We start from the raw sequence: 18,578 nt of genomic DNA, 5'->3' as shown, positions 1-18,578 counted from the left end.
TGCTCTTCCATTCTATACTAGAACTCTCCTACTGAACATTTGAGAAGATCCTCTCCTACAAACAAACAACAATGAAAAAGGACTGTCAAAAAACACAGCTCACATTTTCATGGGAACAGCCAGGCAAAGGACACTGACCCTGCTCTGGCATGGAGCTCTTGTGGGATAGCTCATATCAGCCTCACTCCTGTTGCTGGCATGAGAAAATTACTGGCGATAAAGGGCACATACCTTAATCTTCACAATACCTTCGTGTTCCTGCCTACCGTATAACTAACAGCCATTTGAGGCCCTGAAGACTACTGTCAGTTAAGTTCTAATTCAGTGTCAGTAGACTGGATCAAGGCATTAACGACGCTCTGGCAGGGAGCATGTGTGGAACACCTAACTACGGTTAACACCTAACTAGGACTCCAGGTTTCTTGGATGAAGGACCTCATCAATGTGCCAACAGAAGACGTTGACTACAGTTGGATTTCAGGCAAGATTTGTAAAGCATCACACTTGGAATGAGTTTAACCCACAACTGGAAATAATATAGCTGTGTTGAGGAAGCACTCAACCTAAAATAATCTTCCCAGCTACTTAGCCACTGTGAGAAAATTCATGTAGCACAGCACTGCGCTAACATTGTTATATTGCTCCTGGGACCCTCTGCAGAGAGCTGTACTGTGTCATAAAGACGTGGCAGCTACTTTAAAGTAGCTCAAGTATCTCTCATGCGCCTATGCTTTTTGAGGCATGCAGCTTCCCAGGCTGCAGACACGGTGGATGATCCCTGCCACAGTGGGATTTCTGGAAGTAAGGAGATAAAGTCAGTTAGAACTCTACAGTGAAAGAAAACTCCTCAAAACCGTCTTTTAAGTCTGAAAAGTCTCAGCAGCTTCAGCTCAGTAGCACACGCAGAAGTACTGTGATTTTGGAAACATCCTGTTTCTGTTTCTTCATTTAGGCCAAAAGTGACAGTGATAAACCAAAGTAACAGCTATACTCAGGACCCCACGTATTCTGCAGACTTAGAATTTTGAATTTTCTTCCCTCACCAATCTTTTGCTGAAACATCACATTGCAGTATAGAAATCTGTATCTAAGCAGTAAAAGCCATTCTAGCAGAGAAAATAGGAAGAAAGGATGAACCTGAGAGGAGCGTGTCTTCCCAAATCTTTTGTTCTGTACCACCCCTCATATCAGATCTAACTTAATTTAAACCTAAAGGAATGGATTTGAAAGATGAGTTCTGCAGGGAGTGAAATGTCTCTAACTGTGGCATTGTATTACTTAAACTTACATTTTGCATTGCAACATCTCGAGGGTCCAACAGAGAACGGAGGACATTGACTTTCTGATGTGTTTATATGTAGTAAGAAAAGGCTTTTATACAGCTGAGTAACAAGGGAGAATTTCAGAAGTCTGCAGAAAAAAGGAAAGGATAAATACAGAAAGGAACAAAATTTAGAGAAACGGGAACATGTCACCTGTACCTTGAGCAAAGATTCTCATGACACAGGTAGTCTAAATGAATAGGAGTGCCAGAGTGTCACCCCACCACCTCCTCTAGCCACCTCCTAAGAGAATCCAGATGCTACATTTGCATGTTGTTACTTTGGCTGTTCAGATGTTACCGTTCTAGCGATAGATGTGTCTGATCTGGCCCCACTTGGCCTGAACTCTTTACCACAGGAATACTATTGGATTTGGGTGCAAAGCAGGAGCTAAACTTAGTTTTGTCCTTGCCAGTAGCATCATAGTAATAGCTTGGCACTTCATATTAAAAAAATGGTAAGATATCTATGGAGCTTAGGTACCTGTGGTGAGCTAGCAAATTAATAAGGAATTGCAGAACTGCCATTTTGAATTTGAGAGCCTATTTCACCATTCTGCCCTTGAAGTTTTTAGCTTATCCTCCTTACATTGGACCTGGACCTACATCTTCAGGTTTCTCTTCAACTTGTTTCTGCTAATATGTTTTTATATTTTTCTTGTTTCTTGCTCCTTATTTCCTGATCACCCTTTCTCTCCCACCTCCTTTATTAAGTTTTCTACTGACAGAATGATTTTCAGACCTTGCAGCCTGGAAGAGGTTTCGGAGGACTTGAAATGATCCACCTTCAATTTTGCTACGCAATGAAACTATAGAGACACACATGTGGAGAAGTGCTAGATCCTCTTTTATCCTCTTAACCAAGAAGTCAATTTGTATAGGTCAATCAGATCCTTTAGTAAATTATTGCTCTGCTGCATGTCCTAATAGAAGTAAATTTCATTCTGTATATTCTGACAGGTCCTTCTGACAGGACCTCCTTTTATCTAGACTGCCTATTTTAAAAGAATTATAATTGCCTGGAAATTAATGTACCTTTCTTATGAAGTTATTATTCTTAACATTTCCAGAATGAAAAACATATCTATTCTAAGTTCTACTTCTGTACTTGCCCACATTTCAGATTCAGATCAAATCAAAGGCAAGTCTAAGAATGAATTGAAAAACCTCTACATGTGTTTTTTGTTTGGATGAAATATGTAATAAATTCTCATGAAGTCTACTTTAGCTTCTACGGCTAGAGCCATTGAGTGAAAAAATATGGGGGGAGAGAAACAGGAGCATTTTTTTTTTATTTTTTCAGTTTATATAGCTACTTACATTAAAGCTATAGATAAAATAACATCACAAATGCTATAAATGTTTGGCAGGCTTAGGGAAGCTGTAGTATGAAGAAAAAAATCATGCATTAATAGAGATCTAGCAAAGCAAGCAAGCTGCTAATATCTTGTCAGCGTTGGGCTACTGCAGCTGTCCAACGCTAGTAGTGTGACAGGCTCCAGAGTATGCGGAGATTGTAACCAGAGAACATCAGTTGGTGTCGCTCTCATTGTTTTTTCCTACCTGAAATAGAGCAAACATGAAGGGAAAGTGAAACGGGGAGCAGTTGTAAGTAGATACTAAGCTTAAGCTACTAAACCAGAAACGTCTCCATGTTCCTGTGGGTAGGTTGTTAGCCAGACTATGGTCCGATTCCATACCAAGAAAGGTATGGCTACGTGCCGTATTTGTTCTCTTATTCCTAAACAAGTGAGCTTCATACAGTAGACACTGGAAATGAATGCCTACTCTAATAATTCCTTCTTTGGAACTGTAAGGGGAAGGCACTGTGATACATGTGATATTTGCCTTAACAGCTATCTGTTTAATGTCTTATAACTGGTACTGCAATATGAATGGTGTAATGCAAATAAATAAAAACCAGAGGAAAATCTAAAATAAAGGTTTTATTTACCATGAAACCATAATTTAACTAGTAGTTGGCTCAGAAGGTATACCTACATTACTGAGTGATGTAGTACAAACAGGGAAGAAGTGGAGTTTAGTTCACTGCAGTCTGTGGCAGTTCTAGAACCACATGTGTTTTTCATATCTTTGCTGGCATTGAAGCTCCCACCAGTCGCTGGTACCAGGTCCTCACCTTCCATGCAAAGAACATGAACTGCAAAAGGACCTTGCATCCATAGCGAGGGTGGTACTCACGCTAAGTGCTATCCTACTCTGTGCCTGAAACCTTGGATCCAAAATGGAGGAAAGCACTTTGAGCATGGCAGTGGTGTCCTCAGGGACATATCTCAAGACTTGATGTATAGACATAAAGAAAATATGCACCAAAAAGAGGAACCCCTCCTGTGCACTGAGCAGCTAATGTAGATGCACCCACTATATCCATCGCCTGCAACAGGTACTGTTTGTCCTGCACATACAGAGAGATGACAGTCTGGTGTTGGATGGAGATGCTCTCAGAAGGTATATTCACTGTACTGTGGGCATGGCCTAAAGATGTTATATGTGGTGGGACCTGAGTGTTACAGAAGAAAAAAAAATGTTTAGGGCTTTCTGGAGACTACAACCTCTAACTCATTTGTGGTTTTGAGAGGTCATAAAAAAACCTGTTAAGCTCATGTAGATACAGATGCAGATTAATGGGTGCCTTAGTGCAGGGGTTTGGACTGCCTGACATCTTGAAATTCAGTGCTCGATCTAGTATCAGTTCTCTGAAAACCTCCACTGCAGTATGAACACATTCTGTCAGTCTGTATGTCCCCTGGGGAAACTTAGACATGAAACTGTTCCTGCAGTTGTCCTTCGCTGAAATTTCTCTCTGTTTGAGGCTTGGTTGTAATAGGATGCTCATTATAACGCACTCTCCTTCCCTCTTGGCTGACCAATTTGCAATCATACCAGAGCTATTCTTCTTGTATTTTCAGTACCAGTTTTATCTAATCATTTTATAAATTAAACTCTTTTTCTAACCGATGTCAAACGTTCTCTTTTTTTTTGTTTCCACACACAACGCAAAAGTCTTCCTTGATATTTTTCTGCTCTCAGGAAGCTCCAAGTTATTCTCAGCACTTTTTTAGGGGGATGTAATTTGAAGCTTGTAGAAAACAAACTGCTACTGGGCTCACACCATAACTGCATCTTTTGGCTGTCAGAAACCAAGATCATCCCAGCCGTTGTGCATTTCACTACAATATGTAACAACTTTCATTTTCTTAGTATTTGCTCTATATCTGGGTGCAAAGAATCATTAAGTCCCTAATTAACTTATCTGATGAAAGTCAGCACAGCCTAATTGGGACTTCTCAGCTTCATTACTGTTTCTTTCTTTTTTTTTTTTTTTCTTTTTCTTTCTTTTTTTTTTCCATGTCAATGGGATTACCTGTCGAATGTAGTAATACGCTCTGTGAATAATGGTGACATGATCAGGCCATTGTGGATGGTATATTTATGTCAGAGACCTCTGATGATGCCAAACATCACATAGATTTGTCTTTTAATCTGCTACAGCACCAATGACATCAAAAGGACCACACCTGTACAAGCACAAAGGAAAAGCTACATCCTGAATTCTTATGGCTGAAGTAAATTACCTTTTTATTTTAATGATGGTAAGGAAAAGATTACAAGAGACTAATTTTTTTGGTGTATATTGAATAACAAAATTAAAGTCTAATGAAGAGTAATTAACCCATTTCATAGTATCAAGTAGCCCTTTTCCTTTAACTCTGGATTTGACAATGTTAGCTCACCAAAGTGACAGACAACAACAGCATAAAGGGAAACATAACCTCCCATATGATTAAAAATTTTAATATCTCGTGTTTGTTCTTTATGTATCAAAGCTAACTCCACTTGGAAAGGAGCTTTTGCAACAAAACACAACCGTGAGTCAATCTCTAGGTTACACAATTAGAGCAGGGAGAGAAAAAATGTGTTGCAGAAAGTAATTTTTGCAGAGAGATCAGTTTCATTGATCTTGGTAGTGAACCCAACTAACAAAAAAGTAAATGAAAATTTAAATACTGTTGATATATGAGCTATAATATTATAAACGTATTACAGACTTTTTTTTTTTTAATTGAAAAATACACACTCCACACCTGCTTTGCTCAGAGCAATTGTTCACTCATATGGAACTCAGTCTTTTTCCTACCTTTCATTAGTGCATCACACATCATCGTGGAAAATCCCTCTTACTTATTAGTCTCATTGCTCCTTTAACAAGAGCATCTTCCATTGGAAACCTGACACTTGGAGCAGTAGAGAGAGGCAATTAAAGGGTGAGAGCAGTTACAGGAGGAGAAAAGATTATTGCACAAACTACTAAACATAAAGTAGATATACTACTATAAGATATCCTCGTAACAATGCAGAGGTTAATGCATTTTGAAAATAGCCACCCAAATACTTCTCACTCTTTGACCCAGTTTAATTATCCTGAAAATGAGTGCAGAATAAAGAATTTTGATACTCAGTTGTGAGCGGCATTCATGAAAACCTATATTCTCCCTTCCAATTGAAGTTCCATTTCCTGCCAGATGAACCATGAAGTGGTAACAGCTTGGGGCAACATTTTTGATATGAGAGCTCTCCTAGAAACAAGGCTTTGAGAGAGAGTGAGAACCAGAGAGACCAAAAGAGAGGAGTATACAATGAGAATTGATATAGTAAAGGACATATTTTGTTAGAAGATTTAAAAAATTATTTAAAAGGAGTTAATATATTACACAAATAAAGCTGATTGATTGCATTTGCAGTGCAGTTAAGCAATTTGAAGAGTGCCAGATCAGTATTCTCGTTCTATAATGGCCATGATAACTCATCATATTTGCTTTCCTACTTGTAATCATATTTTATTTTCTTTACCAGAATTCTACAAGTAATTGCTGGTGGCATATAGACTAAGTCACAGATGTTAGAACAAAAGATAAAACAAGTACACTGAATATACATTTCGCATTTACGCCCAACAAAGGTTGTCAGCTGTTCCTTCCTTGCAGCTGCTTAAAGGTCTTACTGTCCTCTCCCACTGGAATGACTATCTGTTGAGAGACTGCAATGCAACAATGCTCTTGTTAATTATTTCATTCTGTTTAATTGTAGTTAACATCAAGCATAACAATCAGAAAATATGTGATATTAACTGTATGGAGTATTTTCCCCAGTGCAGTTTTCATGAGGCTGGCAAAAGACTTCCGCATTGAAAAACTAGTCTGACAAATGTCTATTTGTCACATCAACCCATCAGAATCTACAGAAGGATGACTTTAGTTTATCCAAGTGGTGTCGAGGGCTAAGTGTAGCCTTTCCTTCCCATCTGTACCAAAAATGGATCAAGGAGGCATTTTCTAATGTTGTTTTTATGATTTGAAATTTTACTAAGCAAACATATTTAAACATAAATTATTTCATTGACAGGAAACAATCCAGAATAGATGTTCCCAGGACATTCTCTGACAGTCGTTCATAATCAAAACATGATCTTCTACTTAATGGGCACTGAGTTGAACAGGAACACTTCAATGCATATTCCTGTTACTTTCTACAGCAGTTGACTCTCCCAGCAGAGCTCCCACTGACTGCACCTGAGCCAGGATCTGTGGCCCAGTGGATCAGCTGTGGAAAGAGCCAAGTGCCAAGATGTCCGAGAACCATGACAGAGTTGTCTCCAGACCCACATGTGAGGTCCATATCCTTGCTGTTATGAACTGGCTAAAATCATCTTAGCAACAGCATAGAGAGCCGCTGAGTATCTCTGGCAAATATGATACTGATGTGATGTGTGCAGGACCCTGTCTTGCAGGTGAGTTCAGATTTCCACAATTCAGAGGTAGCTCCGGAGTCCCCAGCAGTGCTTCATCATGCCAGGCACATCTGCTTGGCTTGTCTAGTAACAATTTTCCTCTGGGTTTAGTAATTAACACCTTCTAGAAAAAAATATATATTCAGTGATGAATCTTGCCTCACTTTGTATTTGGGAATGAAGTGACAACCAGAATCATATCTTCAGTCGTGGCACTGCAGACTTCCATTTAAATTAAGTCAATAGGAGATTTAACTATGACAGGACCTCAGGGCTGGACCCATAAAGTATATGACAAGCAATTTAGAAATCAATCTTAGTTTACCCCTGAAAACTGTCACTTTAAAATCAACAGTCTCAAGTGAAGGATAGGGTTTTAAATCCAAAGTTTAATATAAACTTTCATAATAAAACACTAGACAGCTAGGCAGCAGTGAACATTGATTTACAGTTTAATGGCAGCATCATTATCAGAATACTGAACTAAACCCCCTTATATAATAGTCAATAATTTAACTGAGAATAGACCAGCAGTAGAAAAGAGCTGCCCTGATTATGTGAGATACCAGATTGCTTCTACTGTGACAGAGAGCCTGTAAATAAGTTTGCAGACCCTAAACTAGGAAATTCAAGGTTTCCCTGATCCTTGATACAAACTTTAATAGTAATGAGTTCTCAAGGTTTTCTCAGTCACTCAGTGACTCCCACCGTAATATGAAGTGAATACTGATTGATGAGGTTTGCAGTGAAATCATATGGTGTCAAAAGAGGGAAAACACACATCTACACTAGAATGGAATACTGAACAACTGATTTTCAGCTGGATACTCATAGTGTGACACAAATTACATCAATTTTTTTGCATTCATAGATAGGTGATGAAGAGGACTGAGGAATTTTAGATGCCCTATCCCTCTTGAAAGAACATTAAAGTTGAATGATGAATGCCTCATTCCGAGTCATCATTTTCTTTGGGGATTTCCTTTGCTTTTCATGTTTTTTTTTTAGCCCCACACAATTTCAGTAACATCCAGACTAGATGTGCATATTACTTTGTATGATGATGTGAATTCTTCTTATACAGTATTTTCCAGAATGTACGAGGGGAATAAGTAGCTATCAATTTAAAAAGTCTCTAGAATGATTTTACATTTTGTCAGGCACATGTCACCCTTTTTCCCATTGGAATATTCTTCATGCATAAATTTAGATATTAAGTGTGTTGCTGTTATTGCTGTTGGTTTTCATTGTTTAACAAACATTGTTTGAACACATTTCAGCATTTCGGTACTCAGAAATTATTTTCAGCTCACATGTTTGTCAGCTAATGTATGTGCAACATGTTAAACCTATTAATAAGACATATTTGATACGAATGAGAAACACTGATTTAAGACACATGCTTAATAGTAAGGTAAATTTGAGTGAATATAGTGTATCTAGCTATAAATAGTTGGCAGACAGGCTGTGGCCTAACTATCTTGAACTTTCAGTCTGACCAAAATATGTAGCCTATCTAAAATGTGTTTTTTTTTCCTAAAAACATGGGGTGAGTTAATCTTGGCCAGCCACCAGACACCAACCCAGCTGCTCAATCACTCCCCCTCCTCAAACAGTACAGGAGGAAAAAATAGCACAAAAAAGCTTGTGGGTTGGGATGAAGGCAGGGAGATCACTCACCAACTCCCACTATGGGCAAAACAGACTAGACTTGGAGAAAATGAATTTAATTTATTGCCAATTAATACAGAGCTGGATAGTGAAAAAACAAAGACAAAACCTAAACATTCCTCCGACCATCTCCCTTTTTCCCAAGGTTAACTTTACTCCTTCATTTCCAACTCCTCTACCTCCTCCTCTTCAAGTGGCACAGGGTGGGTGGGGAATCGGCGTTTGTGACTGTTGTCATTTAACCCCAGCCAGCAATCAGGACTATGCAGCCACTTGCTCATCCTCTCTTTCCCCCTAAGAAGGGTAGGGAAAAGAGGGAGAAAAGGAGGGGAAAGGAAAAAAAACCTCATGGATTGAGATAAAGACAGTTTAATAGAACAATAATGCAAAAAGAAAATAGCAATAATAATCATAACGGTAAAAGAATATACAAGACACAAGTCACCCTCACCACTCAGTGAATTAGTTGCCCAGCCCGAGCAGTGATCATGGATTCCACCCCCTGTTGGCCAACCCCCATTTATATACCAAGTATGATGTCTGTGGTATGAAATATTCCATTGGCCATTTCTGTTTTTCTCAGCTGAAAAAAGTCCTTGACTAGTGTAAACATCACTTAGCAACAACTAAAACAGTATGCGTCATCGACAGTGCCTTCATACCAAATCTGAAAACACAGCAACCACTAGAAAGAAAATTAACTCTGTCAGCTGAAACCAGTACAGTGGTCAATCCATAACAGTTCCTCTCTGCTGTTCCTTTCTTCTTACACTTTTCCCCCGCTCCAACATAGGTCTGCTACATGGGCTGCAGTTTCTGCAGGGAATATCCACCTGCTCTGACGTGGGGCCATCCATGGGCTGCGGTGTGGATACCTGCTCCGTCATGGTCTCCTCCATGGGCTGCAGGAAAATACCTACTCCATGATGGCCTTTCCACAGGCTGCAGGGTATCTCTGCTCCAGCACCTGGACTACCTCTTCCCCCTTCTCCTTTTCTAACCTTGGTGCTCACAGGGCTGTTTCTCACACTTTTCTTTCCTTACTTCTCCCTGCTGGGCAGGGGTTGGAACTGACTGTTTCCAGCATGGGACAATCCTGGCCTCTTCTCATGGAGGCTACCCCTGTAGCTCCCCGCTACCAAAACTTTGCAATGGACATCCAATAAAAAATAATATCCACCTTCAGGATGAACTCACTCAATGAACTCTGAGGATTTGGAGAGTTAAATCTGTAAAGTCCCTGTAGTACTGGTCTTCCTCAGCAGCACAGAAGGAAATGCTAAAAGGTGTCCAGGAAAACGAGCACTATGTTAAGATGTTGTTATATATCCCCCCATAAGATGTTGTTATATATCCCCCCATAAAATCAACAGGATAAGATACTCTGCAAAATAACTGATGCAACCTAGATCTTCAAGGCTTCATGGTACAATAATGAACTCTGCCACATTTTTAACCTTATAAAGGGTAACCGTCACACACCATAAGAAGCAACACTAACAGAGGAAGGGAAAGACAAACTGAAGTGATCAAAAGCCTTGTATCCTTCAGATCATTTGTCCAAAAAGGTGCATAATAACTTGTCTCTTTATTAACTCCTTTAAAACATACCTACAGAAGAGAGCAGGTTTAGATACGACTCATAGCTCTTTTCTGGGTTTATTTGTTTTTCTGTCTGACCTCTGAGTTTCTCCTAAAATGTATTTTTTATTCATCTACTTGAATTCTAGGAAGTTTCCTTTTCTCTCACAGGTTACACTCAACAACATGATTGTCTAGACTGCATAAAACCCACAAACTATGGAAGTGAACACTAGCTGAAACTGTCCCATACCTGCATGTGGCCAGCCCCGGGCTGGAAGTGGAGTGGACATCCCACTCTCCATGCACCCTGACCACGATCCTTCTGGATGCTTGGGAAGGTACTCAAAGCTTACGTAGACCACCCATGAAGTCTCCACAGGGCTGAGGTAGCAAATGATAGGCACATAAAGGCAAATATGTGCCATATCTTATCTATCTCTCTCCTGTCTGCAAATCAAGTAGAAGTGGACTGAGGTCTGGACTAAGCAGCAAAGACCAAACTTTCTTCCTCTGAGATTAGATTTATATCGAGTCAGCTGAACCCCAAAATTGAAAATGCAGCAGAGGTGCAGCCAGAAAACTATTTAGAGACTGGTTCGGGTGCTCTGGTAGAGGGCACTGACTGAACAGATGTCTCCTGCAAAACATGCTGTTTACAGGTCTGATGAACACCGGGCTGATGCTTGATGATTGTGAAAAAGAACTCCAGAAGATCAAGATAACTGTAAGAATGATGCTTTAGATGCATGGCTGCTTCTTTTTTATTTTTTTTTCACCACCTGATCAGATAAGTGTAATTCCAGTGAGGAAGTAGCTGTCATTAAGTCAAGAAAAATATGGAATGGCTGCATGACATTGGGAAGTACTCGGCAATTGGAAATGCTAGAACAGTTGTAACTTCTCCCTTTCCAAACCACTTGAGGCAGATATTCCTGAGGCAACAGTGCCAGAGAGAAAAAGAAAAAGATATTGTAATAATCTCAGCTACATTATGTACGTTAGAGCCTGGTCTCTAGACTGAGAATTTGGGGAGCGCAGTCTCCCACTGTAATGCTGGTTATGCTGGTACATAACAGAAGGAGCATCAGTACAGGCACAGGACAACTTGCCTCTGCTGTGTGTGTAAGCCAGGGAAGATTTCAGGAGCAGTCCAAACACATCCATTTTTTGCCAAATCTAGGCATACAAATTTGGTGTGTCTGCTGTTGGTAGAACATAGTAAGCTGTGTTACCTATAACATATTTTTTGAAATGTTGCTTTATTAAATTCAGATGAATTTCTGCTAATCAGGAAACCATTTATTCTAGTCTGGAAACCCATATCCATGAGCAATATTAATAAAAATAAACAAAGAATATAATTTCCATAGAAAAAAATCATGTTAAGAAAATTAAAATAATGTGATTGAAACAAATCAAACCATTTTAACATGCAACTGTTTTTCTCATTTTACTGTCTGTTGTACACTAACTCCAAATTATTTTGCATTAAACTGCTCTGTTTGGATTTGTTTCTCACACAGTTTTTCTTTACTCCTCACTGCTTTGCCCTTTCCCAGAGCCCACCGTGGCCGAGGGACTCAGCCATGCCCCAGGGTGGGTGGGTTGGATCCGGCTGGAAATGGCTGGAACGAGCACGGGGCAGCCCCGGTCTCTCCTCACAGAGGCTGCCCCGCGGCCCCCGCTGCCGCCGCCTGGGCAGGGACATCTGGCATGATGACCAGGGACACCAAAGAGCCAGAAGGTGGCTCCTGGTAATTTCTGGCTCCCCGGTGATTTCTGCAATCATGAGGGAAAGCTCTCTGGTGGAGAGTGCCACCCAAGTCATTGTGAAATTCTGAACATGCCCGTCCAGCACCAGATGCCCATACTGCAGCTGGGGCTCAGTTATTATGGTCTTCCCCCCAAAGCAGGGTGCCTCTATTTTACTGCTTTATTTTTCTGTAGGATGTTACACATATTTAGTGGGATGTTACATTTTATCCCACCAGTGTTTTTTTTCTGTCAGAAGAGGTGGATACTGGTGAGCAGCACACAACAACCCCATACATGTGAAAGCACCTTTTCTGATGACGATATATTAATGAGATGATTTAATATGACAGAACAGGGACATCTTATGTGACTGATAAAAGACTGATTATATCTGCTTCAGACTGTTCCTACTGAAAAATTGGAAGAAGAGATTTTAGATAAGCCCATATATGAAAAAATCATTTACTTGTCTATTCTCACAGAAAGTGAACGTGAGGGATCAGTTACTCCTGGTAATACAGGAACGTGTTAGTCTTTGAAGAATCTGCATTGACCCCCTTTTCCTTTATTACAATTCATTAATAGTATAATTTCTTAGAATTTATTTATATAACTATCAAGTCACATCCTTTTCCAGTAGCATCTCAATATTTAGAGATGTGTCAAAATAGAACAAAGACTTGAAGATGGTTTAACAGGTGAATATTTTCTTTCCTTCTTAATGCTCAATTATTGCAGAAAATAACCAAAACAATTCCTGTTGTTTAACTCAAAGCACAATAGCTCTCAATAAATAAACTAGATAAAATAATATAACACTCCAAACATGAATAGGTAATGTTTGCTTTGAAATGTTGTGACCTTCTTCTTTAAAACTCAGGAAAACATTTATCTTGGAATATTTGGGTCCTCAATTTTCTTACTCCCCTGACCCTCACAAGCTTTGTCTTGGGCCTCCGTTTGGGAAAGCATTTAAACACTTCCATTACACCTAATTTTGGGATGAATTTTAACCCATAAAATACAACAGATCTAAAGCAAGTGCTACAAGGTGAGAGAGTACTTAGGCAGTATTCTCTGGAGTACCTGATCAGCAGCATTCATAAAAAAAAAAAGGGGGGGGGGGAAATAAAGAGAACCTGGACTTTCTACTTATTAAGTCTAGACACCATCAGTTTCAGATACCACTGGATGACAATCCCTGTCGTATGTATGTCAATCTGTCTCTTACAAGCAGCGAGGCTCTGTAACTCAATGGCTGCAGCTGAGGACTGACTTGGGAATTCTCTGTTCTCCAACACCTAAGAATGTTTCCTCAATTCCCACCACTAAAAAAGGAGAGGGGGAGAAAGTGCTCGGGAATTATATTGTATGGGTAGTAAATATACAAAGACAATATTTTAGCTGCTCTCTAGATGACAGCTGAACTACAAATCCAAGCCCATTAAATACATACATTAGAAAGACAATTCCTTTGCCAGCTTCTTTCTCCTCTGATCATAATTTTCTGCTTCATTTATTTTAATTCTTTTATAAATGACAGAGAATATTGAGAAATCTTGAGATATCTCAGAGACAAAAATTTATTCACTTTTATTCAAAGAGTATTCTCTTTGTCCCTCCCTGCTTCATACCACCCCTTCCTACTCCCCAGGAAGATAGCCTGGCTAAATAGAGAACTTTGGCTGGACCTCAGGAAAAAAAGAAAAGTTTACATTCTCTGGAAAAGGGGGTTGGCAACTTATGAGGATTATCAAGATATAACAAAGCTATGTAGGGGGAAAATGAGAAGGGCCAAAGCTCAATCAGAACTCAGCTTGGCCACTGCAGTTAAAGACAATAAGAAAAGGTTCTTTGAATATATCAATAGAAAAAGGAAGACTAGGGAAAATGTAGGCCCACTGGTGAATGAGACAGGTGCCCTAGTGGTGGAGGACGCAGAGAAGGCAGAGTTACTGAATGCCTTCTTTTCTTCGGTCTTCACTGCTAAAGCTGTCCCTCATGAATCCCACACTCTGAAGGCAAAGGGGGAGGTCTGGAGAGTGGAAGATTTTCCCTCAGTTGAGGAGGACCGTGTCAGAGACCACTTGGCCAAGCTGGACATTCACAAGTCCATGGGCCCTGATGGCATGCATCCGCGAGTGCTGAGAGAGCTGGCGGATGTTATTGCTAGACCACTCTCCATCGTCTTTGAACGGTCATGGAGAACAGGAGAGGTGCCTGAGGACTGGAGGAAGGCCGACATCACTCCAATCTTCAAAAAAGGCAAGAAGGAGGACCCAGGGAACTACAGACCGGTTAGTCTAACCTCTGTCCCTGGGAAGGTATTGGAGCGACTCATTCTGGATGTCATCTCCAAACACGTTGAGGAACAGGAAGTTATTGGAAGTGGTCAACATGGATTTACCAAGGGTAAATCGTGCTTGACCAATCTGATAGCTTTCTATGATGTTATAACTGGTTGGCTGGATGAGGGGAAAGTAGTGGATGTCATCTACCTTGACTTTAGCAAGGCTTTTGACACTGTCTCCCATGACATCCTCATTAGGAAGCTGAGGAAGTATGGGCTAGATGAGTTGACAGTGAGGTGGATTGAGAGTTGGCTGCGGGACAGAACTCAGAGGGTTGTGATCAGCGGCACAGAGTCTAGTTGGAGGCCTGTAACCAGTGGTGTCCCCCAGGGGTCAATACTTGGTCCTATTTTGTTTAATATATTCATTAATGACCTGGATGAGGGGACAGAGTGTATCCTCAGCAAGTTTGCTGATGATACCAAACTGGGTGGGGTGGCTGACACCCCAGAGGGCTGTGCTGCCATCCAGCGTGACCTGGACAGGCTGGAGAGCTGGGCAGAGAAGAACCTAATGAGGTTCAACAAAACCAAGTGCAAGGTCCTGCACCTGGGGAGGAAGAATGCTAGGCACCAGTATAGGTTAGGGGCTGACCTGCTGGGAAGTAGCTTGGAGGAGAAGGATCTGGGGGTTGTGGTAGACAGTAAATTATCCATGGCCCAGCAATGTGCCCTTGTCGCCAAAAAGGCCAATGGAATCCTGGGCTGCATAGGGAAGAGTGTGGCCAGTAGGTCGAGGGAGGTCATTCTGCCCCTCTACTCGGCACTGGTGAGGCCACAACTGGAATACTGTGTCCAGTTTTGGGCTCCCCAGTTCAAGAGGGACAGGGAACTGCTGGAGCAAGTCCAGCGAAGGGCAACTAAGATGATTAAGGGCTTGGAGCATCTCCCTTATGAGGAAAGGCTGCGAGAGCTGGGACTCTTTAGCCTGGAGAAGAGAAGGCTGAGGGGAGACCTTATTATGGCATACAAGTATCTAAAGGGTGGGTTGAAGGAGGATGGAGCCAGGCTCTTTTCATTGGTTCCAAGTGACAGGACGAGGGGCAATGGGCACAAGTTAGAACACAGGAAGTTCCGTTCAAATACACGGAAACAGTTCTTTACGGTGAGGGTGACAGAGCACTGGAACAGGCTGCCCAGGGAGGTTGTGGAGTCCCCTTCCCTGGAGATTTTCAAGACCCGCCTGGATGCAGTCCTGAGTAATGTGCTCTGGGCAATCCTGCTTTAGCAGGGGAGTTGGACTAGATGATCTCTAGAGGTCTCTTCCAACTCTGATAATTCTGTGATTCTGTGATATCCATCTTTTTCACTCAACCAAAGTTAAGAGGGCAACTTGTTAGCAGGAAAGGGTAATATTCTTGGATATTTTTTTCACAGAGCTCATGACTGGGTATTTAGTAAAGTTACAAAAAGATCACTAGTGAAAAATGACAGGGAAAAAAAAAAGCATCACCTGGGAAAAGCAAAATTAGAGTCCAAAATCAGTGGGGAAATATGTATCATAACACAAAAACATGTATCCCAAAGTAATAATAGAAAAAAATTGTGGGATAGGAAGTTACTTCTACTTATTCCAGACAACTGTAATGCTTTCTGGCTGGCTGTCCTCTTTACAGATGAGTGTGAAAGGAAAGGCAAATTTGCCCCAAACTCAGACTATTTGGATAGACCTGTATTGCTTGGAAAGCTCATTCTCCAAACCAAGCACACATGCTGAGCGCTGTACCTTGCATCCCCAAACTTGCTGTCAGAGACCCTGCAGACTACCTGCTGGCAGTCTCCTAGGCTGTGACTCGTGGCGTGCTAACTGCTCTCCACATCCTACCAGTCTGGCTTTTCGGGTGGCCTCGGGATCACTGTCAGCAAACAATTTGTACGTTCCCTAACAAAGCTATGAAACCTGTTTTGAGGAACCAGACAAAAGAACACTGAAACACAGTTGACTACTAAAGTGATAATCAATAAGGGCACGAGGACCTGCATAAAGCTTCGATTTCAGACAATTTCAGAACAGTTATATCTCCAAGGATAAGCGTTCAGGAGGCAGCTGTCATCAAATACGTAGTTTATCACTAAGGAAAGGGGGAGGCCTTCCTCCCATCCCTCCCCTTTGCAAGCTTACACTAAGCTCATCTGATCACACTATAAGCTAGTTCAACTACAGGCAGGGCAGGGACATGAACTGGCTCATGTGCAACCACGTGAGAGTCCAAGCAAGCGTGAAGGAAGGAAGGACCAAATACGCGTCTGGAAGCAGAGGCAGTGTGGTGGAGGATGAGAGCAGGGGAAAAGGAAGGAGAATATGAGAGGAAAGTGTTTGAATAGTTCAGCTGTCTCATGAAAACATGCCTATGAGGCAATTCCTATAGCATGTTTCAGTGCATCTTGGGTATGCTAAATCCAGACCTGTGGTAGTTTTAGACCACAGGTATGTTTTAAAGCTAAGACATACATCAATATTTAACAACGTTTCCTTTATTCTTTTGTTTTGGAAATGAAACCTAAAAGGTGAACAGAATTACTTTTTACATTGTTTCACAATTTTCTCTAAACATTTTTTCTTCCATGCCGGCTGAATTTTGTTGCAGTACCCAGTGGCAAAGGGCTATATGCCATGTAAATTTAATACGGTGTTTGCTTGCTTGATAGCATCCTTCTATTTCCTCCCTGAGCTACCAGGCAATTTGACTTGAGACACCAGCAGAGGCCAGGTCCATAGCTTTCTACCCTCTGGAAATGTAGTGTCTTCAAAGCTGCCTTACCTATGATCCTGATGTCTGCAAAGAACCCAGAGAAATAAATCTTTGGGGTTGGCAAAAAGAATGCAAACTGAACATTCCCCATATTCCTTCTCCCTATCTCAGATCTGCATTGCTTATTTTTCTTCACTTTCCTCCTGATTTCTCCCCTTCTTTATGTTTATTTGCATTCCACATGTGGAAACACTGGCATAGAAGAAAACTTGCTCAGTTCCCAACATTTTCTTCAACCTATCTATCTTCAATGTACATTAATACAGATGTAAACTTGATTTTTCCCTATTGGGCCATTGGGAATCTGGATGGCTGATTTTGTTGTTTGTACAAGAAGCAATCTTTTCTCTATACAGAAAAGTTAATGAAAACATTAAAAATTCATATTGCATCCCTAATTGTATAATAAAGTGAAACATGTGCAGTTATAGTTGAAAACCTCCAGTCTAATTAGCAGTAGCCTAATAAATGCTTAAGTGAAACATAGAATGTTTAGTGCTACACAGCTAAATCTGTTTCCTCATCCAATTGTATTCATAATGACACTAACAAGATAATGTTAAAAAAATACAAAGCATATGTGCAAATATATATTCTTATTGTAAATATCTAAATATCAACTAAGGGGTACCTTTGGGTTTTGATAACCAAAGATTGGCTTGTTCCACTGTTATTTCTACTATGCATTCTTTGGTGGTGGTGTTTATTTGTAGCTTTTTTTTTAAGTGTTTCTGTTTAATTTATCGCCAGCCGATATTGTTTTCTGTATTATGGAAACATGGTAAAGAATACAGTTGGAAAAGTCTATTTCAGCTTTTAATTTACTCTGTAGCCCCAGAAAAATAATTCCACATTTATCCTGTGAATCTAATCAAATAAACAGTCTTTGAACAAAGAAATCGCAAACATCATGAAGTCTTTTCCTTTTCTTTTTCAAAAATCTCTGCTGAAACATCAGTATCTGCTTTCCGGGAAATACTTCTGTGAGAGATAGAAAGGCAAGGAACAAAGTGACTCTCTGTTAACAACAGCTTCCGTGGAAGAGCCAGCAGTGTAAAACTAAAAACACACATCCATTTTCTCAAAGGTCACACATGGTTTCAGATTAAGAAAAACATCTTGTAGCAACAATGCAAAGAGATTTCTGTCATTTAAATATCATAGATAGAGAGATGAAGGAATGTGTTTGAATAAGCAAAACCCACCAAACTAAATAAACAGAATAGCTATGCTTTTTTTTTCCTCCCCCCCCCCTCCCCCCCGCCCCTCCTTGTCTATTTTAACCACTATTGGAGCAAAGATTGGATAAAAACTTGTCCTTTGGTCAGGGTTTTC

This window comes from Vanellus vanellus (assembly GCF_965231255.1).
Source record: "Vanellus vanellus genome assembly, chromosome: 1".
Taxonomy (NCBI): Eukaryota; Metazoa; Chordata; class Aves; order Charadriiformes; family Charadriidae; genus Vanellus; species Vanellus vanellus.
Note: the sequence above shows the minus strand (reverse complement) of the source record.